At 46.5% G+C, this 27,182-nt stretch overlaps 1 protein-coding gene across 4 annotated transcripts in view; it reads right to left on the minus strand.

Moving 5' to 3' along the window:
- The window catches only part of NINL (ninein like), a 124,591-nt gene that overhangs the window by 93,722 nt on the left and 3,687 nt on the right, over positions 1 to 27,182 (minus strand). The window contains exon 1 of one of the 4 annotated variants that reach the window (XM_033839050.2): positions 15,180 to 15,338. The exons of the other annotated variants lie outside the window; for them this stretch is intronic. The gene's annotated coding sequence lies outside the window, so the exon portion shown is untranslated. Of the gene's footprint in view, positions 1 to 15,179; positions 15,339 to 27,182 lie in introns of those variants that run through there. 4 annotated transcript variants of the gene reach the window in all.

The following is a 27,182-nucleotide window of genomic DNA, read 5'->3' on the forward strand; positions in this document are numbered from 1 at the left end:
GTCGGGGAAGTAAGATCCCACATGCTGTGCAGCACAGCCAAGAAATAAAAAATAAGAATAAAAATAGGGGCTTCCCTGGAGGCGCAAAGGTTAAGAATCTGCCTGCCAAAGCAGGGGACACGAGTTCAAGCCCTGGTCTGGGAAGAACCCACATGCCGCGGAGCAACTAAGCCCGTGCACCACAACTACTGAGCCTGCGCTCTAGAGCCCGTGAGCCACAACTACTGAGCCCGCATGCCACAACTACTGAAGCCCGCATGCCTAGAGCCCGTGCTCCACAACAAGAGAAGCCACTGCAATGAGAAGTCTGCACACCACAACGAAAGAGTAGCCCCCGCTCACCGCAACTAGAGAAAGCCCATGTGCAGCAACGAAGACCCAATGCAGCCAAAAATAAATAAATAAATTTATAAAAAAATAAAAATAATTTTTTTAAACAATGAGAAGGAGAAGAAACACAGAAATGAGCAGAAGAAACATTTGAAGTAATAATGGCTGAGAATTTTCCAAAATTAATGATAGATCCCAAAGTACACATCTAGGAAGTTTGGAGAACACTAACAAGGATAAATATCCAAAAAACTACACCTAGGCATATCATATTCAAACTGCAGAAAACCAAAGACAAATCCTCAAAGAAGCCAGAGGGAAAAAAAAAATCTCACCTGTAGAGGAGTAAAGAATTACATCCGACTTCTCAGAAGCCATGAGCAAGAGAATGGAGTAACACATCTGAAGCATTGAACGAATAAACCACCAACCTGTAGTTGTATATCCAGAGAAATTATCCTTCAAAAGTGAAGAAGAAATAAAGACTTTCTCAGACAAACAAAAACTGAAGGAATGCATTGCCAGGAGACCTGCCTTGCAAAAACCGTTAAAAGTTCTTCCGAGAAAAGGAAAATATATATAGGTCAGAAACTCAGATCAACATTTAAAAAGGGAAAGCATAAGAGAAAGAATAAATGAAGGTGAAATAAAGTGTTTCACTTTTCTTTTTCTTTTTTTTTTTTTGGCCACACTGCATGGCTTGCGGGATCTTAGCTCCCCAACCAGGGATTGAACCTGCACCCTCGGCAGTGAAAGCACGGAGTCCTAACCACCAGGCTGCCAGGGAATTCACTCATTTTTCTCATTGACTTAATAGATAACTGTTCAAAATAAAAATAGCAACAATGTGCTGGGTAATCATAGCTTATGGATACATGGAATGAATGACTGCAATGTTATGAGGAACGGGAAGGAGGACTCGGGAATACTCTGTTATGAGGTACCTGCACTATCTGTAAAGTGGTACAGAGTTATTTGAAAGGGTACATAGGGACTTTCCTGGTAGTCCAGTGGCTAAGACTCTGTGCTGCCAATGCAGGGGGCCCGGGTTCGATCTCTGGTCAGGGAACTAGATCCCATATGCTGCAACTAAGAATTCAAATGTCATAACTAAAGATCCCACAGGCTGCAACTAAAGATCCTGCATGCCGCAACCACGTGCCACAAAGAAGAGCCCGCATGCGGCAATGACGATCCTGCGTGCCCCAACTAAGACCCAACGCAGCCAAATAAATAAGTAAATAATTATTAAAAAAAAATTGGACATAGATTAGTTGCAAATGTATATTACAAACTCCAGGGCAACCATTAAAATTCTTTTTCAAAAGAAGAATTGATATGCTAAGAGAAGAGAGAAAATGAAATCATATAAAATGCTCAATTAAAGCCAGAGAAGACAGGAAAAAAGGGGAATATATTTTAAAAAGGAAACAAAGAATAGTGCAATGAATGGAAAACAGTTACAAATATAGTAGATATTAATCCAACTATATCAATAATCACTTTCAGTGTGAATGGTCTGAATACACCAATCAAAAGACAGAGCCTGGGGGCTTCCCTGGTGGCGCAGTGGTTAAGAATCTGCCTGCCAATGCAGGAGACACGGGCTGGAGCCTTGGTCTGGGAAGATCCCACATGCTGTGGAGCAAGTAAGCCTGTGTGCCACAACTACTGAGCCTGCGCTCTAGAGCCCACGAGTCACAACTACTGAGGCTGCACGCCACAACTACTGAAGCCTGTGTTCCTGGAGCCCATGCTCCGCAACAAGAGAAGCCACCACAATGAGAACCCCGCATACTGCAACAAAGAGTAGCCCCTGTTGGCCACAACTAGAAAAAGCCTGCATGCAGCAACGAAGACCCAACGCAGCCAAAAATAAATAAATAAATTTTAAAAAGAAGACAGAGCCTGTTAGAGTGGATAAAAAAACAAGACCCAACCATATGTAGTCTACAAGAAACCCATTTTAAATATAAAGACACACATAGATTGAAAGTAAAGGGATAGGGACTTCCCTGGTAGCGAAGTGGTTAAGAATCCACCTGCCAATGCAGGGGACATGGGTTCGATCCCTGGTCCGGAAAGATCCCACATGCTGCGGTGCAACTAAGCCCATGCACCACAACTACAGAGCCCGTGTGCCACAACTACTGAAACCCAAGCACCGAGAGCCCATGCTCCACAACAAGAGAAGCCACCACAATGAGAAGACCACGCACCGCCCCGAAGAGTGGACCCCGCTCTCCGCAACTATAGAAAGCCCGTGAGCAGCAACAAAGACCCAGCACAGCCAAAAATAAATTTAAAAAATAAATTTATTTTAAAAAAAAAGTAAAGGGATAGAGAAAGATTTACCATGCTAACACTAATCAAAAGAAAGCTGGAGTAGCTATGTGGATCTCAGACAAAGCAGACTCAGAAGAAGGAAAATTATCAGGGATAAAGAGGGACATTACAGGGGCTTCCCTGGTGGCGCAGTGGTTGTGAGTCCGCCTGCCGATGCAGGGAACGTGGGTTCGTGCCCCGGTCCGGGAAGATCCCACATGCCGTGGAGCGGCTGGGCCCATGAGCCATGGCCGCTGAGCCTGCGCATCCGGAGCCTGTGCTCCGCAACGGGAGAGACCACAACAGTGAGAGGCCCGCGTACCGCAAAAAAAAAAAAAAAAAAAAAAACACCTAAAAACAAATATATATATATATATATATATATATATATATATATATATATATATATTTGATAGAGTAAGAATAGTGTTTGCAGCAAACTCTGTTGGAACAATGGAATATCCATATGCAGGAAAAAGAAACAACGAAAACCTCACACCTTATACAAAAATTAACTCAAAGTTTATAATTAATCTATACATAAAACATAATAGTACAACACTTTCAGAAGAAAACTTGGGAGGAAATCTTTATCACTTGGAGTTAGATGAGTTCTTAAAAAGGACACAAAAAGTAAAATCTATTTAAGACATCGATAAATTGGATTTCAGCAAAATTAAAACTTTTTGATGTTAAAGGTACTGCTCAGATAATGAAAAGGCAAGCCACAGACTGGGAGAAAATCTCTGCAAATTACATATTCAACAAAGGACTAGCATAAATAATATAAAAAGAACTATTAAGGGGAATTCCCGGGCAGTCCAGTGGTTAGAACTTGGCGCTCTCACTGCCAAGTTCGATCCCTGGTGAGGAACTAAGATCCTGCAAGCCGCACGGCAAGGTCAGAAAAAAAACCCCAAAAAAACCCCTATTAAAACTGAACATTTAGAATACAACCCTTAAGAAAAACTTGCAAGGCACTGGAATGGACACACTTCCAAAGGAGATACATGGATGGCAGATAAGCACACGAAAAGATGCTCAAGGGACTTCCCTGGCGGTCCAATGGTTAAGACTCCTTGCTTCCACTAGAGGGGGCATGGGTTCGATCCCTGGTCGGGGAACTAAGATCCCACATGCGGGGGATCTGCACCACAAGATGCAGCGGAAAAAATTTTTTAAAAAACAGAAAAGAAAAGATGCTCAACATCTTTCCCCAATAGGGAAATTCAAATTAAACTACCATGAGATACCACCACACACACCTATTAGAATGGCTAAAATTAAAATGTTTAAGAAATTCCAATACCCAGAGCTGGCAAGGACAGCAAATGAAACTCACACATTGGTGCTGAAAATGCAAAATGTGCAGCCACTCTGGGAAAGCAGTTTCTTATGAAATTAAACAAAGATTTACCATGGGACCCAGCAATCCCATACCTCAGTATTGACCCTAGTAAAATGAAATGTTTACAAATGCAAATGTTTACAATAGTTGCATTCGTAACTGTCAAAAAGTGGAGACTATCCTAACGTCCTCCATCAGGTGAATGGATGGACCGGGTGTGGTAACCCTCACCTGAACGCTGCTCTTAGTGAAAGGACAAGCAGCCACACCGACGCTGAGAGAAACAGCCAGCTTAGAAAGGCCACGTGCTGTAAGATTTCATTTATGTGACATTTTGGAAAAGGCAAGACTATGCGGTCAGCAAACACGGGCAGGGTTAGGACTACCCAAGGGCAGCACGTGTTTTTGGTGATGCAACTGTTGTGGTCTCATAGTGGTGACAGTTACACAAATCTGCATATGTTAAAACTCTTGGAACTATACACACGCATGCACATATAAGTCAATTTTTGTGTAAGCAATTATTTTTTTAAAGGGAGAGAGAGGTCATTTTCCAGAAACTTCTGCCTTCAGCCCTGTAACATAAGAGCCCTGGAAGCAAGGGAACACCAAGGTCTGGTACCATCTTGGAATGGGAAAAACAGATAAAACACATATTGTGGGCTTTTTGTTTGTTTATTTTGGCCACATGGCATGCAGGATCTTAGTTCCCCGACCACCAGGGATCGAACCCACACCCCCTGCAGCAGAAGTGCGGAGTCTTAACCACTGGACAGCCAGGGAAGTCCCTAAAACACATATTGAATTTCAATAAATTATCCTGCTGCAGGCTTACAAACGCTAAGCACGTATAGCTAGCTTGACCAAACAAAATCACTTCCATTTTCCTCTGAGGGTCTGTTATTAACTTCCCAGCGGGTTTCAACCTCACTCCCGTTTGAGCAGCAAAGGTGTGGAATGTGAAGCTGCAATTCCCTCTCATCCCTCACCCAGTCTCAAACCCTGGGAACAGGACCAGCCCCAGTAAATGGAGGTGGTCAGGTCACCTTCTCCCTGGAGGCCACTGTGGAGGAGAGATGTGGGTACAGATGCATTCCGAAAGACAAACGAGTAACCTACATTTCTCTGCTTGAAGTGAGAGGCGAGGGCGCGCTGGAGCCAGCAGGAAGGCGGGCAGAGCAGAGACTTTCCCAAATGGGATGGACAACTCACACCCAAGGCTGTGAGCCCCATGACACTTATCATTAGAGAAATGTTATTAGTGGTCACAGAACCACCTAGAGCTTTATCAGCAAGCCAGCTGGAGCATTTGATTCTCTATCGCAGCTAGAAATTCCAGAAGAGAATTAACATAAACACTAACTTTTTTTTCTTTTCCAAAATATTTGAGATCCAAACTTTGAGGTGAATGGATGTTACTGTGAAGGCTCCTTGTTCACGCATTTGTCAGAGAACAGACCAGAAGGTCAGCGCAAGGGGCACCTGCTGGCTTCAGGGTCCCACACCTGCGAGAACAATGCTGTCAAGATACCCAAGAACACAGGCTGAGTCCTGCATGATCTTGCTTTTCTTTATCAAAAATAAGCAAACCTTTAATAGGCACAATCTTGCTAATCACTAAAGAAACCAAATTAAAACAACACAAGCAAGAGGTTTCCACCACAGGGTGCATGTGAGCTGACTCCACCTGCCCGGCCCTGTGGGGTCAAGGGCTGACTCTCCCACACCCCTCGCAGAGAGGAGCTGTTGAGGATGTTCTGGTCAGAGGCCCCACTGCACACTCATCCCACCAGCCACATAAAGGAGCAGTGGCGGGGCTGGAGGAAAGAGGCGAGGGGTGTGCTTTCATGTCCAAAGAGAGAGAAAATAGGAAGCCTGAAATTTTTCATTGAATGCTATCTGAAAGTCCCTAACTGCTCAGAAAAAACAAGAAGCCTAACCAGAGGGAATAGCTCAGCACACCAGGTGAATGTTTTCAACAGCAGTGAAAATGGACAGACTTGCAAACTGCATGAACACACAAAGCTCATCTTTTACAAAACTACAGGGACTTCCCTGGAAGCCCAGTGGGTAACACTCCACGCTCCCAACGCAGGTGGCCTGGGTTAGATCCCTGGTCAGGGAACTAGATCCTGCATGCATACCGCAACTGAGTCCACATGCTGAAACTAAAGATCCCACATGCTGCAACTAAAGATCCCACAGGCCGCAACGAAGATCCTGTGTGCTGCGCAACTAAGACTGGGGCAGCCAAAATAGATTAAAAATAAAACACTACAGAAATTAGCAGAAAAAAACAGAAGTCTAGCACACATTTCAACTCCACACAATACATTCATCCACACTGGAGGAAATGAGGACAGAACCTGCCGAGTAATGATAACGTCTTGGTGAATATATTCTTTTCCTTTAAGTTACCCGTGTTTATCAATTTTTGAAATGTTTGTATATTTTGTTCGCCATTCTGAGTAGTTTCTTTCTGTGGGATAATTGTTGCAATTTATTTTTATTTCAGTCAAGTGACCTTAAAGGTTGAGAGAGAAAAATTAAAAGGGCTCTAGGAGTTTTTCTCAATGCCCCACTCCCAGCTGTGCAAGCCCTGGAGTCTACTTTCTGTGGACAGTCAGAACCACTGGATATATGTCTCGACCTTTGACACCTCCATAGGATGCTTGCTTTTGCTAAATAATCTTGTGACAATATAAAACTAGTATTTCTTAAGCACTCATCCTGTAATGGGCACATTCCTAAACACTGAGGGATTTAGCTTTGTGAGGGAGGCACTATTATCAACTTTCTATTAAAAGCAAGGAAAATGAGGTGCAGAGAGGTTAGGTAATTTGCCCAAAGTCACAGAGCTAGTAAGTGAACACACACTGAGGTCTAACCACACAGTTAGAGCTACCAACCTTAACATACTACCTCATGCCTACTAATAACATGTAAACCCACAAAGCAGTTTTGAATAGTAAAAAAAAAAAAAAAAACGAAAAAGTTTTTCCATGAATAAGTGCAGGAATCTGAAACCCAGGATAGGAAAATGTCTCTTCTAGCTCTAAACCAAACTAGAAAGTCCTAATGTTATGCAAGAATTTTGTCTTAGGAAACCTAACTATAAGGAGAGAACATTAACTTGGATAGTCTCCCAAATTAAAAAGCAGTACTTCAACCAAACATTCCATGCCCCAGTCCATTTCTATTCATCTGTTAGGAAACTTTCTCTGTGCCAGAACCTTTCTTGTGTTGTGTTGATAATAAAGAAAACAAGAGAATAAAGTAACACGTCCCGCAAAATCAATTCAGAAAACCCTGCACACAAATTACCCCCTGCTCACCGTTATCCTACCTTTCTTATCTTAAATTCCAGCCATGAAGTTAGGAGCCTAAAGGCACATCACACAAAACTGTTGATCTTGTTTGTTCTCTACACATATTTAAAAGTCCACAGAATCCAGCAGTGGCCTGAATACCCTGGGTTTCTCCTTCTAAAGAATGAGCCTGCTGTGAAGGTCACTGTCAACACCAACAACTCAGTGGTCCCCAAAGCAGATTCAGAATCACCAAGAAGTAATCACCCAAAATGCAAATGAAACGTGGTAGCGGAGAAACTAGGCCACGGGGAAATCACAGTATTTTGCTACTGCAGTTGCTATGCCAAACAAAATAAAGGAAAATGTTACCATCCTGGGCTGATTCAAAGTTTCCCAAGTCAAATGGCGCTACAAAGACTCAGATAGAGCCATTCCCACATCTGACACACAGGGGTTCAAGAACTAGTGAGACAATGTGGTGCTACAGTAGTTCCAACCACACTCACAGTGGCCCTGGCGTGGAGATGAGCCCAGAAGCACCAGGCACGGCCAGTTTATAAAACGCACCTGCTCCTGATGGAGGCTGCCAGCATCCGGTGTACAACCAGCCCCACCCGACTCACCCATGAACTGAACACGGTACCGGAAAGAAACCTGGGAGGAATTGCTAGGAGTCAGTGAGCAGCAGGGTCGGCCATACACTTGCAGGAGCTCAGAGCAGGGTCTACCTAGGGCGAACTGGCCACTTGACTGATTGTAATTTAAAGTCTTCCTAAAATGCTCTCATATTTTAAGTCACAGAATTTCAGAGTTTTACGGTAACTTAACTTGCCTTGTACATTATCTTGACAGACTTGGGGAAAATATCCTCATTTGACAAATGGGGAAAATGAGGCACAGACGTTTGGAGCCCAAAGACACTTCAAGAAATAGGCAGTCTAGGACTTCCCTGGTGGCGCAGTGGTGAAGAATCCACCTGTCAATTCAGGGGACACGGGTTCGATCCCTGGTCCAGAAAGATCCCACATGCCATGGAGCAACTAAGCCCGTGCGCCACAACTACTGGGCCTGTGCTCTAGAGCCCACGTGCCACAACTACTGAAGCCCGCGTGCCTAGAGCCCATGCTCTGCAACGAGAGAAGCCACAGCAATGAGAAGCCCGGGCACCGCAACGAAGAGTAGCCCCCGCTCAACGCAGCTAGAGAAAGCCCACACACAGGAAGACCCAACACAGCCAAAAAAGAAAAAAAAAAAAAAAAAAAAAAAGCAGCCTCTGTTCCAGGTGAGACTGGAACACACACACCCCATCTCCATAAGCACTGACAGGTCCCTGTGCTCCTCCCATGGGGCCGTTCTGGAGCCAACTCTGGTTAAAAATCAGGTTTACACTCCCTGAGATAGGGAACCCAGAGGAAGAGCAGTTTGGGGTGGTGGAGGTGAAGACAGAAATCCAGCCTGGAATGTGTTGAGTTTGAAATATCTAGCAGGCACAGAGGTGGAAATGAGCAAATGTAGCCAGATATCTGGCCTGGAACAAAGACGCGAGCTGAGAGACTGAAAAAACTTTACACATGAAGCTACTCGAAGCACTGTCTTCTTTTTCCCACTTCTCAGACAAAGCCAGAGAGAATATCATATTTCATCAAATCCACGATGCCACTGATTCTAAGACAAATCACTAATAAAGAAAAACTGATGTCAAAACCTGACACAATGAATTCTAAGAAAGCATTGATTATAAGATGCACCCCAAATTCAGAGATGTTATAAGATGAAAAAAAATGCATCTTAGAAGAGATGAAATATGGGACTTCCCTGGTGGTGCAGTTTAAAACTTCGCCTTCCAACGCAGGGGGTGTGGGTTCATTCCCTGGTCGGGGAGCTAAGACCTCACGTGCATCCCAGCCAGGAGACCAAAACATAAAAACAGAGGCAATGTTGTAACAGATTCAATAAAGACTTAAAAAAAAAGAAAAGATGAAATACCACAAACTTTTATTGGTGGAAGGTATTTAGATTGCAGTGAATCCAGGGTGGACACTTGTCTTTGTAACTTTTTATTCTGATATCATTTCAAATGTACAGAGAAGTTGCAAAAACAGTACAAAGAATTCTTGAATACTCTTTACCCAGCTATCTTCACCAATTAATTGTTTTCACTTTGCCCCATTTATCATGTCCATGTGATCATTTTCTTTCCCACCCTCTCTCTCCTTCTCCCATTGAGTTTCAGACTTTGTGCCCTCTTATCCCTAAAGACTTCCATATGTATTTACAGACTCAAGGACATGGTCAGAGCATGAGGATCAAACTCGGGAAATGTGACATTGCTAACATACTACTGGCCAATCTACCTTTACACTCACATTTTGTCCACTGTCCCAATAATGTCCTTTATAGTCACTGCCCCGCACAAATCCAGTCTATGGTGAAACACTGTATACAGGACTTCCTTGGCAGTCCAGTGGTTAAGACTCTGTGTTTCCAATTCAGGGGGTGTGGGTTCAATCCCTGATGGGGGAACAAAGATCCCACATGCCGCACGGTGCAGCCAAAAAAAAAAAAGAAAAAAAAGCACTGTATACGGTTGTCAGATCCCTTTAGCACTTTTTCAATTGGAATAGTTCTTCAGTCTTTGTGTTTCTTGACCCTGAAACCATGAAAGTTTTGAAGAGTACAGAGGCCACTTCCTTTATAGAATGTGGCTCAAATGTAGTTTGTCTCAGGTCTCCGCACAGTGAGATTCAGGTTACTGCGGGAATACCCCAGGCAAGGTGGTGTCCTTCTCTGTACCTCTTTTTTTTTTTTTTTTTTTTTTGCGGTGCGCTGGCCTCTCACTGTTGTGGCCTCTCCTGTTGCGGAGCACAGGCTCCGGACACACAGGCTCAGTGGCCATGGCTCATGGGTCCAGCCGCTCCGCGGCATGTGGGATCTTCCCGGACCGGGGCACGAACCTGTATGCCCTGCATCGGCAAGCGGACTCTCAACCACTGCGCCACCAGGGAAGCCCTCTCTGTACCTCTTATCAGGAGGTTAACTGGGACCTTAACGTTGATTGCTTAGTTAAGGGGCGTCCACAGCAGGGCAGTCAAAGTCTTATTTTATTTGTACAATTTGGAATAATGAAAATTCAAAAAGAATTTAAAATGTATCAAGAACTGCTTAATTTTAAAGCCACATTGCTGCATGAACTATCAGCTATTTTTTTAACTCCTTTGCTACAGAGCAGGGCCGTCTAAGTCTGAATTACACAGGACCCTGCAAACATCCTATTTGAAGAGGTTCTCTGAGGAGTGCTACCAGCAGCGAGAACAGGCCATTAATGTAGATTATGAGGTTTAGAAATTGGGCATTCATGTTTCTGGCCCAGTCAGGGGGCAAACTCGCCCTGTCATTTTCTTCGTCTAGATCCTCGGAGAGCGGTGACTTCACTGGAGCCGGACCACAGAATCGGTCACCTGGGCCCAGGGAGCTAACCAGTGGGGCTGCAGTCAGCACAGAGGAATCACCCCCCGGGACAGAAGGCACCGCCCTCCCTGTTATCACGGGGTCACACATTCCCCAGTGTGAGGGGAAGAGTCTCGTCTGTCCAAAGCTCGGTCGTCCCTCCCCAGCTGTACAACTGATGATTCTGCCTACTTTCGCCTGGTTTTGTCCACTTCCATGAAGGAAGCCGGAAGCCAGGAGGCCATGTGGACGGACAGTGCCAGCACCTCCCCCCTCGAACCACCTGAGTGCAGGGCAGGTGGACATACTCTAGATCCGGTGAGCTCTCCCTGGGGTGTGACAGCCTGCTTGTCAAACTCTCCACTGAGCAGACTGCCTTGTTGGTTTTGAAAGAATTTACAACCATTTACAAAATTCCTGTGCCCTGAAACTAAACTCCAAGTCTGTGAATGTTTCATTACATTACTTGATGTTGGCTCTTATGTTCATGCCGTCTTGTAACCCTGAGAGCGACCCCACGGCCCCGTGTGAACCGCGCTCCGACGTATCTGCCCTGGCAGGACCAGTCCACTGCCCTCCGCGGGGGGGCTGGCAGAGGCTCAGCCCGACCCCAGCATCAGACTCTTTTGTTGTTGTTAGTTGTCGTTGTTACTTCCGAGGGCACACACAGCCACGAGGCCCACAGGAGGCAAAGCCCAACTTATTAAGCCATCCACACTCTTGCCCACAGGCAGAATTTGGGTGGACGGTTCCTCTCTTGCCCTGCACTTCACGTGTCTAGATAGATCATGCAAGTCACAGGTTTGTATCAACACTGAAAACTCCTCATTTTCTTTCTAATGTAAAGAAATGATGCTGTCACTGAGGCGGTGAGGTACAGTCTTCGAGATGGGAATGACAGCACGCCCCAGCTCAGCCGACTGCTTGCTGTGAGCACCTCCCAAAGGAATTTACCCGAAGCACTGAGAACAGAGCCTGGCACACAGTGTGCTCGGCCAAAATTTAAACACAGATCGAGAGACGGGGCTCCACTTCCGACAGTAGCTTGGCCAGTGCACGAGCTCAGGTACTGGGGACATGCCACCTGTGTGGCGAGCCACACAAGCCCTCCGGTGACCAGGCACCCAAAGCCTGTCCCCCGCAGTCCCCACACACCCCGCTCCCAGGGAGTAGCGGCAGGGAAGTGGGGGGACCTGACGCAGATTGGGGAGGGGGTCCTCTCCCAGCCAGTGACCGGTTCAAATGGCCCGGAGGCCAACAGGCGTTTTACTCCTCATTCTTTTTATTTTATTTTATTTTTATTTATTTACGCTGCGCCGGGTTTTAGTTGTGGCATACGGGATCTTCATTGCGGCATGTGGACTCTTAGTTGCAGCATACATGCAGGATCTAGTTCCCCGACCAGGGATCGAACCCGGGTCCCCTGCATTGGAAGCGCAGAGTCTTACCCATTGGACCACCAGGGAAGTCCCCACTCCTCATTCTTAAAGCGAGCCATGAAAGCCAAACTCCCTCTCCCTCCTGATGTGAGGGAGACAGCCACCACCAACATGACACTGTGATGAAGAGGGGCAACCTGGCCCCAGAGGCTGCTTCAGCCACTGGAACAACCCATCCTGAAGCCTGTACTTTCCTCTTGGGACCTCTATTTGTTTAAGCCAAGACTGAGTCAGGCTGTCTATCACAGGCAGCTAAAAACATAACTGATGTATACCTACAAATGTAACATTCTTCACTGGAAACTTAAAAACCTAGAGATTGTGAAGACTGATTTCCCTTCAGATCTTTAACAATCACAGTAAATGATGACCATTTTGAGAAACTCCAACATACCAAAATCTTAACTTATTAAGCAAAGCAGATCCCCAAACAAGGTAACTGGGTTATAAGAGCATGTGTCACATCACAAGGATTTGCCAGTTTCCTCTCATGAAATACAAAATAACTGTCAACACACAAAAGCTGGTATGTGCCAGCACCTTCAGGGCTTTGGTTCATTTGAGACTATGCACCAGTCTTGAGAAATGAAAAGGCATCATCCCTTGAAGTCTAAGGAAGGACAATCCAGGGTCGAGAGAGAGAAAAGTGCACCCACCAGCAGCAGATGCAAACTCCAACTTCCATCAAGAGGTTAAAAACACAGAATGCTCCAAAGGACTCCTTTGTCCCACGGTTCACAAACCAAAAGATGGCGACAGTCAGGATCCTTTGGTAGAGAGGTTTCGCCAGGGGCTCAAGGTTACCTCAAGGATGGGGAAAGGAAAGCCTTCTGCTGTCACCTCCCTCCAAATAGCTCCAGGTAGGGTCTGACCCAAAGTTTTGGCCTCCTGCTTGTGATTAACCAAACTGCTGGCCTTGAGCCTGAATTCCTAATTCGTACTTGAAGCCAAGGACTAAGCTAAGCCCAAATCTAAAGTCCAGTTACAGCCACTGCCACTCAACTTTTTAGGGAATGACCACGGAATCGGAGAGCAAAGTGGCCACAGCACTGGAAACACCCTTCCAGGCCGGAAGGCACTACTCCTTCCAGTCAGGAGCCACACCACAGCCCTGACTCCCCCTCTGAAACGTCCACTTCAAGGCCACGCCAGACACTGTTTCTTCTAGATCTGTCTTGAGTCAGGGAAGGAGAGAGATGTTTAGCAACCGCCTGTTTGTGGCAAGATCCAAAGCTAAGCGTCCAAGGTGAAAAGAATGTCGTCAGAGGGCTCTCTCACATGCCCCAAGTCCCAAACGCCATGTGTGTCATCTTCCAAAAAAACACGAAACGAACTATCCAGTAACCAGCACCTAAAGCTACTCATAATAAAGGGGCAGGATCTGAACACCCTGAATACTTACAGTTAGAACTTTGCAACTCTTTTGTTACTCTATTTCCCACCACCAGATGTTCACAAGGGCTAAGGACACAAAACCCAAGACGCACTAATGTTAAGGGATTCACAGCATGGCATCAGCAACGGCACAGCTCGCCCACCTCCGAGCAGCCCTGCAAACCGCAATGTCTGGGGTAAACATGAGCTAGAGAAAAACAGCTTTCCATCAAAGTTTATATAAACTCCTCAGTTGAAGGGAACTCCCTGGCGGTCCAGTGGTTAGGACTCTGCGCTTCCATTGCAGGGGGCACATGTTCGATCCCTGGTCAGGGAACTAAGATCCCGACAAGCCCCGCGGCATGGCCAAAATAAAAAATAAAAACATAAACTCCTCAATTGAAAAAATGTTAAAACCCTAACTTTTCCATAAAATGTTCTCTTTCTAATTTGATGATGAACGTTATCTGAAGTTCAGGTTCTTTGGAGATGGCTTGTTATTTTACCATTTGTTATTTTACCATTCTGCAAAAACGATTATCCTCTATTTTTTATTGAACCTGAGCTGTATATTTGTTATTTGCCATATAGACCAGTTCAATCTGTAATAGCTTAAACCACTATGGATGATGTGTAAATCAAACAGAAAAGGGACAGCGCGGTGGTAGCCGCTTCCCTAACCGCCTTAGCTTTTTTTAATATACACTTACTCCTGCACTCGGTTCATAAAACTGAGAGGCTGCTGACTTAGCCTTCTGTTTAACCGACCAGTTTTAACTATCTTTTTTTTTTTTTTTAATTTTCTGGTTTTAAAAGTATCCTAAGTCCGATGTGGAAAACCTGGAAATCACAGCAACTGCCTCTAAGGAGCAGATCACCGTCACTCAAGAGTCGCTCCGTCTTATCGACGGTGTTGGCGGTGGGAGCGCGAGCGTCACTCGACCCTCCCGGCGCTCCAGCTCCACAGTTCTTGCCCCGACCCCTCCCTGTTCCACAGCGTGGCCTAAGTCTCCAGTTGCAGAAGGGAACCCCGCGACCTTCTTCACTTCCATCCTGTGCAAATACACGGAGCTCCCTACGCGGAGCTCCCAGTAATCAGCACGATTTATGGGTTCTGCGACTAAGCGCACTGGCGGGAGGAAAGCTGCGCTTCTGCAAACAACTCACGACAGACAAAACTCGCAGCAGACTTTTCCGCCCCAGAGCGTGAGTCCCTATTTCTAACAATTTTTCCATGTGCAAACTCCTGATACACCAAAACAAGCAGGTAGGTCCTACAGCTTCGGCATAGTGGGGGGATGTTATTCAGAGCTCACCCCGTGCAGCAACTGGACGCTAGCAGCCGCCCAGAGGACGGGCCCGGCAGCCCCGCGACCCCAGCCAATCGCCCGCCGGCCACCTGAGCCAAGGTCCCGGAGCGCCAAACTAGACGCGGCCCGCCGGAGGGCCTGGCTCTACCGGACCCGCCCCACGCTCCAGGGTCTCAGGAGAAGCGGGGCCCCCAGGCCCGGAGGCGGAGCGAGGCGCGGGCCCCTGGCACTTGGTCCCTACCAACCCACCCTTGTGCGCCCCCTGATGCACTATCACGCCCCGCGGCCGGCTCACCTGGGCGTGGGGGCGTCTCCGGTTCCGCCTGCGCGCGTACAGGCCAAGGGGGCGGGCGGTCGCTCTTCTTCCACCAGCGTCCTGCAGCCGCTCTTTGTGTCTGGAGGGCCCCGCGCCGCGCTCCTCCCGGCCTTCAGGCGCCGAGGCTGCTGCAGGCGCGGGACGCGGAGCGCCGAGCCCGGGGCGGGGCCGAGGGGCGGGGCCAGAGGAGGCGGGACCTGAACCAGGCGCGGGGCGGGGCCGAAGAGGAGAGGCGGTAGAGTGGGCGGGGCAAAGACGACGTGGGCGCCCTCCGTTGCAGGGACAAAACCGGGGGCTAGGCAGGAGGGGCTGGGGCCAACAGAGGAGGGGCCATCTTAAGGGCGTCGGAGGGGCGTGGTCTGTGCTGAGTGGGTGGGGCCTGGTGGGCGGGTCCGGAGTGGTGGGGCCTCTTCGGAAGTGTGATGGGTAGGGATGCGAACGCTGGCTGGGGCTGCCCCGCCGCCCCGGGGGCATCTCGGAAAAGTTTAGAGCCTCTGGGAATGAACCCAGGGGCGTTAGTGATCTCTGTGAGCGATGCACCATTGTTCACAGGTCTCGGTCTAGCATCCTCTTTTGGAAACAAGCCGAGGAGGCCAGCCAGGCAACACCCCAAATCGCAGTTGAGGAAACCAGAAGACATAAAACTTTCGGTTATTGTTTTTCCATCATGTATTCAATCAATTAATGTTTATTGAGCACCTACTAGTGCCAGGCAGTGTCCTAGGGGCTGAGAATACAGCAGTGACGATGGGGGGAGGACGTTGGCAAAAACAACCCCTGCTCCTCGTGGAGTTTACACGCTAGACGACAATTGAAAAACTTAAGGGAAATATACAAAAACGTTAGATAGTTGTAAATGCTAAGAAGCAAAGTAGGAGAGGAGCTTAAGGAGTGCAGGAGGTTGGCCAGCAAAGGTCAGCGGGAAGGTCAAAAGGCCAGAAGCAGTGAGGGAAGGAGACAACTCTGGGGGACCAGCCGATTACACCTTCCTGGGTCTTTATAGTCTGTTACTCTGGTTTTCTCTTTTAAAGCCCCAAACATCCAACTGCCAACTGGATATTCTACTTCCGTGCTCCACACACAGTTTAAACGCAACCAGTCAACAGGTCTCAAACTGAAATATTTATCTTTGCCTTAAACATGCTTCTTCTTATGGGTTCCCCATGTTGATGAAGGTCACAGCCATTCCATCACCTGCTCACATTTACTCAGCTGCCGGGTCCTATAGATTTCTGTGTTCTCTCTCTCAAATCCCAGCCACACCACCCCCTGTGTCAGGCCCTTGGGTCCCCTCCCAGGACCACCGCAGGAGGATTGCTAAAGCTTTTAAGACCACTGTCTGCACTTTGTGCGTGCCACCTCCATGCAGTGGCCAGATGCACTTTCTAAAACTTACACCTGTGTTGTCCCTCTCCTGCCTAAAGCCCTGCAAGTTCTCCTGCTGAAATTATTCTTCTAGACCTGGCCCTGTCACCTTTCCAGCATTACCGCCCAGCTCACACAGCCTTCAGGCAGCGGGGCCTTCCTGGTTCTCTGTGAATGAGGCAGACCCTGGGCGTTGCAGACGCCCTGGTAACCTCTTGGCCAGTTTTCAGCATTCAACCCAGAAATTCCCCCACCTGTGTTTGCCCCTTTCCTCTGCCCTCCCAGGACACCCATGCTCACTTCCAGACTTGTATCATCTTCACTTTGATAATCTCTACATCAGTTTGCTCTTTTGGCAGTTTCTGAGCTCTTGCGGGCAAGAGTCATCTTTTTTCTCTGCCTGCGCCGCTGCCTAGAATCCAGCAAGCGTTGTTTGCTTTGCTAAGTGATAGCGTGGGCTATGCTGACACCGTCCCTCTTTGACCTTGTTAGTGATGCTCCTCCGACTCTTTGCTCTTTCCTCCCCCTGCTGATGTGGAAGGGGAAGACTTACTAGCATAATAATTCATCAGTATGATGAAATAAGCTGTAATCTAGCATGGGGAAGGTGTATATACTTTGTAGGGACTCCACTTTAAAAGACGTGAAGATATAGAGCAAAATGGTTTGGGAAGGAGGTAGGAAGAAAGCTAGACTCTGGGGGAAAAGGGTAGGAAACTGTGGGCAAGGGACTGAGGGGAAGTAGCAAACTTCACAGAGTGAATGGCAACCAGAGGGGGTTAGTGAAGATGTGCTCACACCATGCTCTGCTGGTCTGAGTGAGGCTGGAGCCCTTCTGCTGTGCCTGCGAACTTCCTCAGCCAGGGAGGGGCACAGCAGCAGGCCACACCATGCAGATGTGGTCAAGCTGCCAAGACCCTGATTGATTCCAGTTGATGGTATTAAATTCCCAGGGGTGCATGCTGCCAGAGGGAAGAATGTCTTTTCACTAATGTTCCTTACTCTCTGCTTGGATTTTCACTCACCAGATGGAGAATGAATTTGGGATCAGATGATGCAAATCATAGTGCCATTTTACTGGCTGTTTGACTGTGGACCACCCAGTCATTTAACCTCTAGTATCTTCAGTTTCCTCATCTGTAAAATGGAAATCTATCGATAAAAAATAACCACTGCACGGGGACTTCCCTGGTGGTCCAGTGGTTAAGACTCCGTGCTTCCACTGCAGAGGGCATAGGTTCGATCCCTGCTCGGAGAACTAAGGTCCCACAAGCCGAGCAGTGCGGCCAAAAACAAACAAACAAACAAACCACTGCACAAGTGTGTACTAAGTTTAAAGGAGCTAATCAAAAATATAAATGCCAGTGGGTAGGTCCCACCCGCCAGAAATTCTGATTTCATTTGCTCAGGAAAGAAAATTTGAGTCACTCTTGACTACCTCTCTTCTACCCTACGTTCAATACATCATCACATCCATGTGGCTCTCCTACTTTAAAACTTTTTTTTAAATTTTGAATTAGCATTAAATTTATAGAAAACTTGCAGAAGTAGTATACAGAGTTTCCATATACTTCTCACCCAGGTTCCCCTACTGTTAACATCTTACATAATCATGGTATAGTTATCAGAACCAGGAATTTAACATCAGTACATTACTATTAACTGAAGACCTTATTCAAAAAATCAGAAATGGACTTCCCCCGTGGTGCAGTGGTTAAGAATCCGCCTGCCAATGCAGGGGACATGGGTTCGAGCCCTGGTCCGGGAAGATTCCACATGCCGCGGAGCAACTAAGCCTGTGTGCCACAACTATTGAGCCTGCGCTCTAGAGCCTGCGAGCCACAACTACTGAGCCTGCGTGCCACAACTACTGAAGCCCGCGCACCTAGAGCCCGTGCTATGCAGCGAGAACCTACCTCAATGAGAGGCCTGTGCACTGCAATAAAGATTAGTCCCTGCTTGCTGCAACTAGAAGAAGCCCGCGTGCAGCAACGAAGACCCAATGCAGCCACATAAATAAATAAATACATTAAAAAAATCAGAAATGTCTCCAAGGTATCTTGCTTAGGTGGAAGATGAAGTTGCGGTGTTGTCCAACACTTTAGGGAGAAATTATGTGCTCTGTTCTCACCATGACTTGCTAGTGGAACATTGACTGTAATTGTTTTATAAACTGAGTATTGTTTAAATTTAACCAGAGAGGAGGCTCAGGGGTAGAATCCAGTGCCTTCATTTAGAAGCATATTATCTTGCCCATGGCCTGCATTTAGAAGGAAAACTGATGGCAGTAGGTCAGTAAATGAAGTTGGGAAAATTCTGTTGGGTAGTTTGTAAATCTTGTCCTATGAGAAATACTTTTAGTCTGTCTCTAGAGCATACTTGATGTCTGGAGAGACTAACAATGCAAGGGCAAGAACATTCAAGACATGGGGTGTGGGTGTCACCCCCCACTTGAGATGTGAAAGAGAGAAGCCAGGCTCTAGAGTTCTGAAGACCACTCACAACATAAGATATGCCTGGGGACTTCCCTGGTGGTCCAGTAGTTAAGAATCCACCTTCCAACGCAGGGGCCGCGGGTTTGATCCCCGGTCGGAGAACTGGGATCCCACACGCCGCAGGGCAAATAAGCCCAAGCGCTGCAAAGAAGAGCCCGCGTGCCGCAACTAACACCCGATGCAGCCAAAAATAAATAAATAAATATGTGTTTTAAATATTAAAAAAAAACATAAGATATGCCTTACCAGGTTACACCCAAAGCCCCCACCTCCCAAATGTTTCTCCTCCCATCTCTCGATGTGCTGTGACAAAATGACTTTCGTCTTCCCCCAAACATCCCGTAACCATGTATTCCTTTCCTCAAGGCCTTTGGTGACTCCACATTTACTAGATAGGGAATCCAGGTTCATGTCCCTTGTCCAGGATAATACAGACATCCCAGCCCACCTTTCCAACTTCCATCTCTTGCCTCATGAACCCCTGGCTCCAGCAAAGCCATGTACTGACTGCCTACTGAGAGTGCCCTTGGCACTACTGCCTTCATGTTGGTGACATGCAAGTCTCCCTTCTATCTGCTTGAGTCTATTCATTGGTCAAGGTTGTGCTCCAGCCTGGCCACTTCAGAGAAAACCCCCCAGCCATTGAGTAATAGTCCTATTCTGCTTTGTGCCAATTGTTCTGGTGTCCTATCTATGTCACTATCTGAAGTTCGACTGGTAGGGCTTTCTTATTTGAGTCCCACCAGTTTTTATTTTATTTTTGGCCACACTATGCGGCTTGCAGGATCTTAGTTCCCAGACCAGGATCAAACCCGTGCCCCTTGCAGTGGAAGCACAGAGTCCTAACCACTGGACCACCAGGGAATTCCGAATCCCAGCTAGATTATAAACTCCTACAGTCAGACACGATGATTTTTATGTCTTTACATCTCCCACAACACATTACTAGAAAGCCTGGTAAGTGGTAGGGTTTATTACTTTATTGGATTCTCAGGTTGATTTTATGTTTCTGGCAATTGTCTCAATTAATGTTGAGTGGAAAAGCATAGTTTTTCTCTGTGATATAGATATCCTAATTTTTCTTAGATAACCTACCATGAAATTGCTATCTATGAATTCCAGTGTCATGCAGGAAGTTGAGAATGGCCAGCAAACCCTCGAATGGCTATGCTTTGCCAAACAGCCACAAGACACTGCCTTTGTTTTTATAGCATTAACTCACATAGATTTTTCATAGTCAGTTCAACTTAAAACAACAACAATCAGATGACTTAACAGAGAACTTTATCCTTTAATCCTTTTAAAGGATTTATCCTTGTAAAGGAAAGATTTGCCATATTCAGGTTCTTAGAACATTCCCTGGGCGTCATGGCTAAGCGCTGACCTCAGCACGTTTGGAAAATATATTCATTTATGGATATTGTTGCTTCATTACCCTTTGATGAGCCTTGATAACTCACATACGCCCAGATTAACTCAATCTGATTGTATCTAACCCTTGCAGTAAATTACACTTTCTTTTTCTTTTAATAAGAACTTATTATTTTGGAATAATTTTAGATTTATAGGGTAATTGCAGAGATGGTACAGAGAGTTCCCATATACTTCTCACGCAGTTTCCCTTAATATTAAGATCTTACATAACCATGGTACAATGATGAGAATTAGGAAATTAACTACTAATGACATGACTGTTAGCTAAACTCCAACTTCATGGGGATTTCAGCAGCGTTTCCACTAACGTACGTTTTCTCTTCCAAGCTCCCATTCAGGATCTCAGATGGCATTTAGTCATCATGTGTCCTTAGTTTCTTCAGTTTCTCACATTTTCCTTGTATTTCATGACAGTTGTGAGAAGCTCTGGTCAGGCATTTCATAGAATGTCCCTCAATTTAGTTGTGTCTGCTGTTTTCTCATGATTATACTGGTGATATAGGCTTTTGGGAGAACACACAGAGGTGAAGTACCCTTCTCACAGCATCATATCAGGGGTACCTCACATCCTCCGAACATTATTGGTATTGTTAATCTTGATCATTTTGTTCAATCGGTGTCTGCCAGATCTTTCCACTGCAAAGTTTCAATTTTTCCTTTCCATACTCCGTTCTTTGGAAGCAAGTTACTAAGTCAATCCTACACTCAAGAAGGGGAGGATCAAACTCTACCTCCTGGAGAGGGAAGTATTTACGTATTTTATTTAGAATTCTTTATAAGGAAGATCTGTTATTTATTTATTTGATCATTTCTTTATATCAGTATGGGTTCATGTGTTATTTATTTTATACTCTTGGTTATAAGCCAGTGCTATGTTATTTATTTCATTGCTCAAAGTTTTCCAGCTTTGGCCATTGGGAGCTCTTTCAGATTAACTTCTGTGTCCCTTTGACAAGCCCCCATCCTTTTGCTTTTGGAGCACTTCCTTAGGTTTTGGCACCTTAAGATGTTCCAGACTCAGTTTATACTTTGCCTGCCCCAGTCCTAGTATCAGCCATGTCCCCGAGGAGCCCTGGTTCTTTGCACTGAAAAATGGTATTTAGAAACCAAAATCTGGATGAGGGTATGCTCACTGCTATTGGAGCTGTCACTGCTTCTAGGCACTCTCAGGACACAGCTTCAGGTAATATATGTATGTATAATGACCCGTGCATACTAACATAATTACAAATTATCTATCTATCTATATCTATCTATCTATCATCTATCGATCTCAATTTACCTATTAAACTGAATATGAGTTCATACTGATGTCTCCTACTTAAAGGAAATTAAGGGACTTCCCTGGTGGTCCAGTGAGTAAGACTCCGCAATTCCAGTGCAGGCGGCCAGGGTTTGATCCCTGTTCAGGGAACTAGATTCCAAATGCCACAACTAAGAAGTCCACATGCTGCAACTAAGAAGTCTGAATGCTGCAACTAAGAAGTCCACATGCCACAACTAAAGATCCTGCATGACACAGTGAAGATCCCACATGCTGCAACTAAGACCCAGTGCAACCTAAATAAATAAATAATTTTTAAAAAGTAAATTAAATTTAAATTAAATAAAAGTAAATAAACTGAGGTGGTTCTAATGCCTTAGCAGCCTATGTAAACAAACCAAAACTTAAGCCTGAAATGCCTCAAGGTTAAGAAATAAACACCTAAGGACAACCAATCACAAAGAGCCAACCAGGCTTTCCCAAATAAGGCAACCACTTAGCACTATAGCCGATCAAATAATTTTCTTGCTTTGCTTCCACATCTTCTCTATAAAAGCATTTCCCCAGCTCTTGTCAGTGGAGCGCTCCTACCACTTCCAGTTTGGTGATGCCTGATTTGAATCAATTTTTGCTCAAATAAACTTAAATTTTTAAATATACCTCAGTTTATCATTTAACAACAGTAAGTCAAAGTATAGATACACTTATCATCTTGAATCAAAATGCTGTTGACAGAAGAACATGTTTTAGAAATTACTCCAGTTTGAAGGCGTTAAAGTAACCAGATTAGGCCCAAGATGGAGTCACTCATGCTAAGCCCCACATCAGCAAACCAAAACTTAACTAAGGCTCAGCTCTCCCAGAAAAGGCAGGCCTGGGTCCACCAATCACACTTCCCTGCCCGGCACAAGTTACCTGAGCTGCTCCAAGACTGCCCTTTGCTCCACAGAAGGAAGGAACCCTACTTAGCGAATCAGCAAATGCCCAGGATAACTTCCTTGTTCCCACTCACTTTGGTCTATAAAAATCTCCCACCTTGTACAACCCTTGGGAGCCCCTTTCTATCTGCTGGATTGGATGCTGCCCGATTTATGAATCACTTTAAAGCCAATAAAATCATTAAATTTACTCAATTGAATTTTAAAGATCTCTAATTTCTAGAGAAAAAGGTAAAGGAAGTAATTGAGAAATGAGGGAATCTAAGATGTTCTTGCTATGGGATTTTTTTCTTTTATTCCTGGAATTTTCTGATTTAGAATAAAGTTTCCCTTTAAAGGCACGTATGATTGCCTACAGTCAAGGCTCTTGAGGGCCCAGAACCCCGGGTTAGTTCTGGCTCCTGAAGAGTTTAGATTGCACCCCAGTGGAGTACAGCCCCAAGCCCCAAGGGTTCACTGGACAGAACACCCAGAAGTGGTCCAGGGCCTCTGGCTCCTTTGTTTCCCTGCTGTGGACTCAGTGCCCAGGGCACCCCACTGCACGCACACACACACCTGGTATGTGTGTATGGGTGTGCACTGCTCAAATGTTCGCTGGCTGAATGATACAATAACCAAGTCTTGCAAGTCTAACAGCTATTACCTCCTGTATTAATCTGTCCAGGCTGCCGTTAACAAAATATCACAGACTGGGTGACTTAAATAACAGGAATTTATTGTCTCACAATTATGGGAGGCTGCAAGTACAAGATCAAGGTGTTGGCAAGGTTGGTGTCTCCTGAGGCCTCTCTCCTTGGCTTGTAGATGGCTGTCCTCTCCCTGTGCTCATGTGGCCTTTCCTCTGAGGGCATGCATGTCCCTGCCTCTTCTTATAAAGATACCAGTCCTATCGGATTAAGGGTGCACTCTTATGACCTCATTTAACCTGAATCACCTCTGTTTTATTTTTAATATTTATTTATTTGGCTGTGCTGGGTCTTAGTTGCAGCATGTGGGATCTTTGTTGCTGTGGGCAACAGGATCTTTAGTTGCAGCATGTGGGAGCCAGTTCCCTGACCAGGGACCGAACCCAGGCCCCTGCATCGGGAGCGCAGAGTCTTAGCCTCTGCAGCACCAGAGAAGTCCCCTGAATCACCTCTTTAAAGACCCTGTCTCCACATAGTCACATTAGGGGTTAGGGCTTCAACATATGAAATTTGGGGAAACACAATGCAGTGCAGACACCTCTCCTCGCCTGCAGGTCCCTCACCCTCCTTCTCCTTACATACGTAATTCCTTCTCTTCTCTCTCCATGGACCCACTTTCTCTTTTTCTGTGGTTTTGCTTCATTCGCTCTTTTAAGCATTCACTCAAGAGAGTGGAATGTGCTGAGTTCACAATCCTGGGGCCCGTGGTTTCGCCTCAGACCTGTTTTGCTTGGCTTGACGATCAGGGCCCTCCTGCGGGTCACCCCCTCTGGGTTTGCTACAGTCCACACCACCTCTGTGCCCTCGCCCTGGGCCCCCTGGCTCCTGCTCAGGCTGGTCTGGCCCCCATGGGCATTCATGAGTGGAACCCCCAAACTAGACCCTCTCAGTCCCAAATTGTAAGAAGAATCTGACCTGCACAGTTGGGCTCACTTGGTGGCTGCCGACCCCCACCCCTCCCCAGCCAGAGAAGTTCAGAGAAGAGGCCAAGGACAGGAGTCCCTGTAAGAAGGAGCTTTGGTGGTTCAGAGGCAAAGACTGGCAAAGAAATAATTGGCATCCCTGGTCCACATCTTAAAGGAGATTCCCAGCCTTTCTCTCTCTGCATCTGTCTCTCTCACCCAGGCATGTTTTAACCCGGTAAAGGAACCATTTCTTTCTCACGTTGTTCTTATTCGGCCACCACACACACACTGTTAACAATACAGCACGACACACACACGCACCCCACTAGTGATACCCCACACCACCTACACACCCACTACACACAAGCCCACTACACAGATACCCCACTAGGCAAACGCATACTCACTACTCACACCCCCACCTGCAACCTCTCCTCACACAACCCCAAAACATATACACCCCACCACTCACATGATTCCACCAAGAACCTCCCACTACACATACCTCACTACTCACACAACCGACTGGTAAGCACTCCACTGCACATACGACTCACACACATATACTGCAGTACTCAGCACACATAGCGCTCACACACACTCCTACCCCAGTTACCAATGCTTACACACAGCCTACTACATACACACACAAAACCCCCTGCACACACACCCCGCTACTCACATATACACATGAACACAGCCCACTGCACCCATATGCCTCAAACACACACCCATGCACACTCACCCACACAACACTATATTCACTCCCCACCACTCACACACACCCCACTACACACAGACCTCACTATGCACACAATCTACACCCCTTCTACATATATGTACATATACTACATATATGCAACCCACTTCACATATATGCACCTCTACACACAGACACATACGCTTTCACTCCACTAGTCATACCCCCATATCCACACACACTCATCTGTCCCATTACACACATGCACACAGACCCATAGACTCATACACACAAGTTTTACCCCTCCTTTTCTAAAATGTTGCTGACAGTGCTCTCCCCACCCCTGAGCCTCATATCCAGGACTGTCCTTCCTACCTGTCCAAATTTCATTTGTAACAGTTCCCTACTGAGATCCCTTTCTTCAGCCAGGCTGATCACCTTCCTTCTTTGGAGACTGTGAACTCCTCCTGATTGCCTGGCACTCAGAAGGGGTCCAATAACTTTGCGTTGAACTGAATTCTCTCTGTAAATGTTCTCTCCTTTCTTTGCCCCAATCAAATATTTACATCCTTCAAGGGGACTTCCCTGGCGGTCCAGTGGATAAGACTCCATGCTTCCAATGCAGGGGGGGCGGGTTCGATCCTTGGTCAGGGAACTAAGATCCCACATGTTGCACAGCACAGCCAAATATTTTACATCCTTCAATACCCAGCTCACATCCTCAATGAAGCCACCATACGGTAGCTCCCTTATTTGATATTCTGTTAGGAAGTGCTCATTTGGGAATTCCCTGGTGGTTAGGATGCTCCGCTTTCACTGCTGAGGGCCCGGGTTCAATCCCTGGTCGGGGAACTAAGATCCCGCAAGCTGCTCGGCCAAAAATATAAAAAACAAAGGAAGTGTTCATCTGTTTTGCACTATACTCCTTCTTCCTTATGTACCAGGATATTAAAATTGAAACTGTGATCTAAGTCAGTAGATATTAGACACCAAAGTGAGTGTAAGACTTCCTGAAGAGTTTTCAAGGTAATTAGTCAAGAACTTGTTTCCTGACTTTTGAGCTCCCTCACCCATTTCACAAACGTAAGAGTTGAGAAAGTAGAGATGGAGGTGGAAGGGAATTTATGGGGTTTCTTTGGAGAGAGCTACTGCAGCCCGTCCCATGACCTTGGGGAGTGGCAGAGGAACTATCTCCTCGACCTCAAACTTAAAGAGCGGGATCCAACGATAAAACTCAGAGACAGGTTGACATGCACTTGCTGCAGAAAGCATGCAAGTTCAAGGGTCCTAGCAGGGTAGTCAGCACAGTGGAGGGATGTGGGTGGGAGTATAACTCCACTCTCATTAATGGTGGGGCAAGGACATGGGAAAGAGGCTGATCTGGACCCACGTAGAGCCCTTCTCATCCCAGGAGGGCTGCCTGGGAGAGGAAGGGGATCCCACTGGTGAGAGTCAGTGGTGAAAAGGCCTGCCAGATAACCAGGGCCAGGGGGGCAGCCTGCTGGCGAAGGGGCCCAGGAGCAGCAGTTGGAGGAGCCCAGCGGGGGCCTCCAGAGGCCCTGGCAGTGCCCACAAGGTAGTCACTTGAGAAAATCTGTTGGGCCTGCAGGCCTCAGAGCCAACTCAGGACGGTAGCAGGCTCCAGCTAAGCGACAACCACCCTTTCCGCACACCATCCTCCTCCACCACCCTGCAGCCCCCAGCCTGCTCTTGACCAAACATGACAGTGTGGATTAATCTGTTAGGCTGCACATTCTTCATGTCTGAGTTTCCATCTGGTCTTTTGCCCACTGGCAGGGAGAAAGCTTCACTCCTGAGTCGAGGCTAAAGGAACAATAGGTGACAGGGAAGTTTCATTATGATTACATCCCAGTATCCTCCTTGCTCAGCATGCTGGTTACATGCATGTTTCCTACTAAGTTCTTTAGTTTTTATGTCTGACCACCTGGTGTTTCAAACGTGGCGCCTCTATCTTCTTTCACCTGCCACACTATCTTGACGCTTGACTGGGGAGTTAACACTGGGCAAGCAGGGAATCTGGCAGAGCTGGGGGAGGGGGACTGGATGTGGCCCCCCTCTCCTGCTGTGGTAGACGGGCTGTCTCACCAGCTGCGGTGTGTACCCAGTGTACCGACTGTTCTTACTTTGGCTCCATGTTGTTTATCATTCTTTAAGGGAGGAGCCAACCCACTGAA

The sequence above is a fragment of the Tursiops truncatus genome, chromosome 15, assembly GCF_011762595.2.
Source record: "Tursiops truncatus isolate mTurTru1 chromosome 15, mTurTru1.mat.Y, whole genome shotgun sequence".
Taxonomy (NCBI): domain Eukaryota; kingdom Metazoa; phylum Chordata; class Mammalia; order Artiodactyla; family Delphinidae; genus Tursiops; species Tursiops truncatus.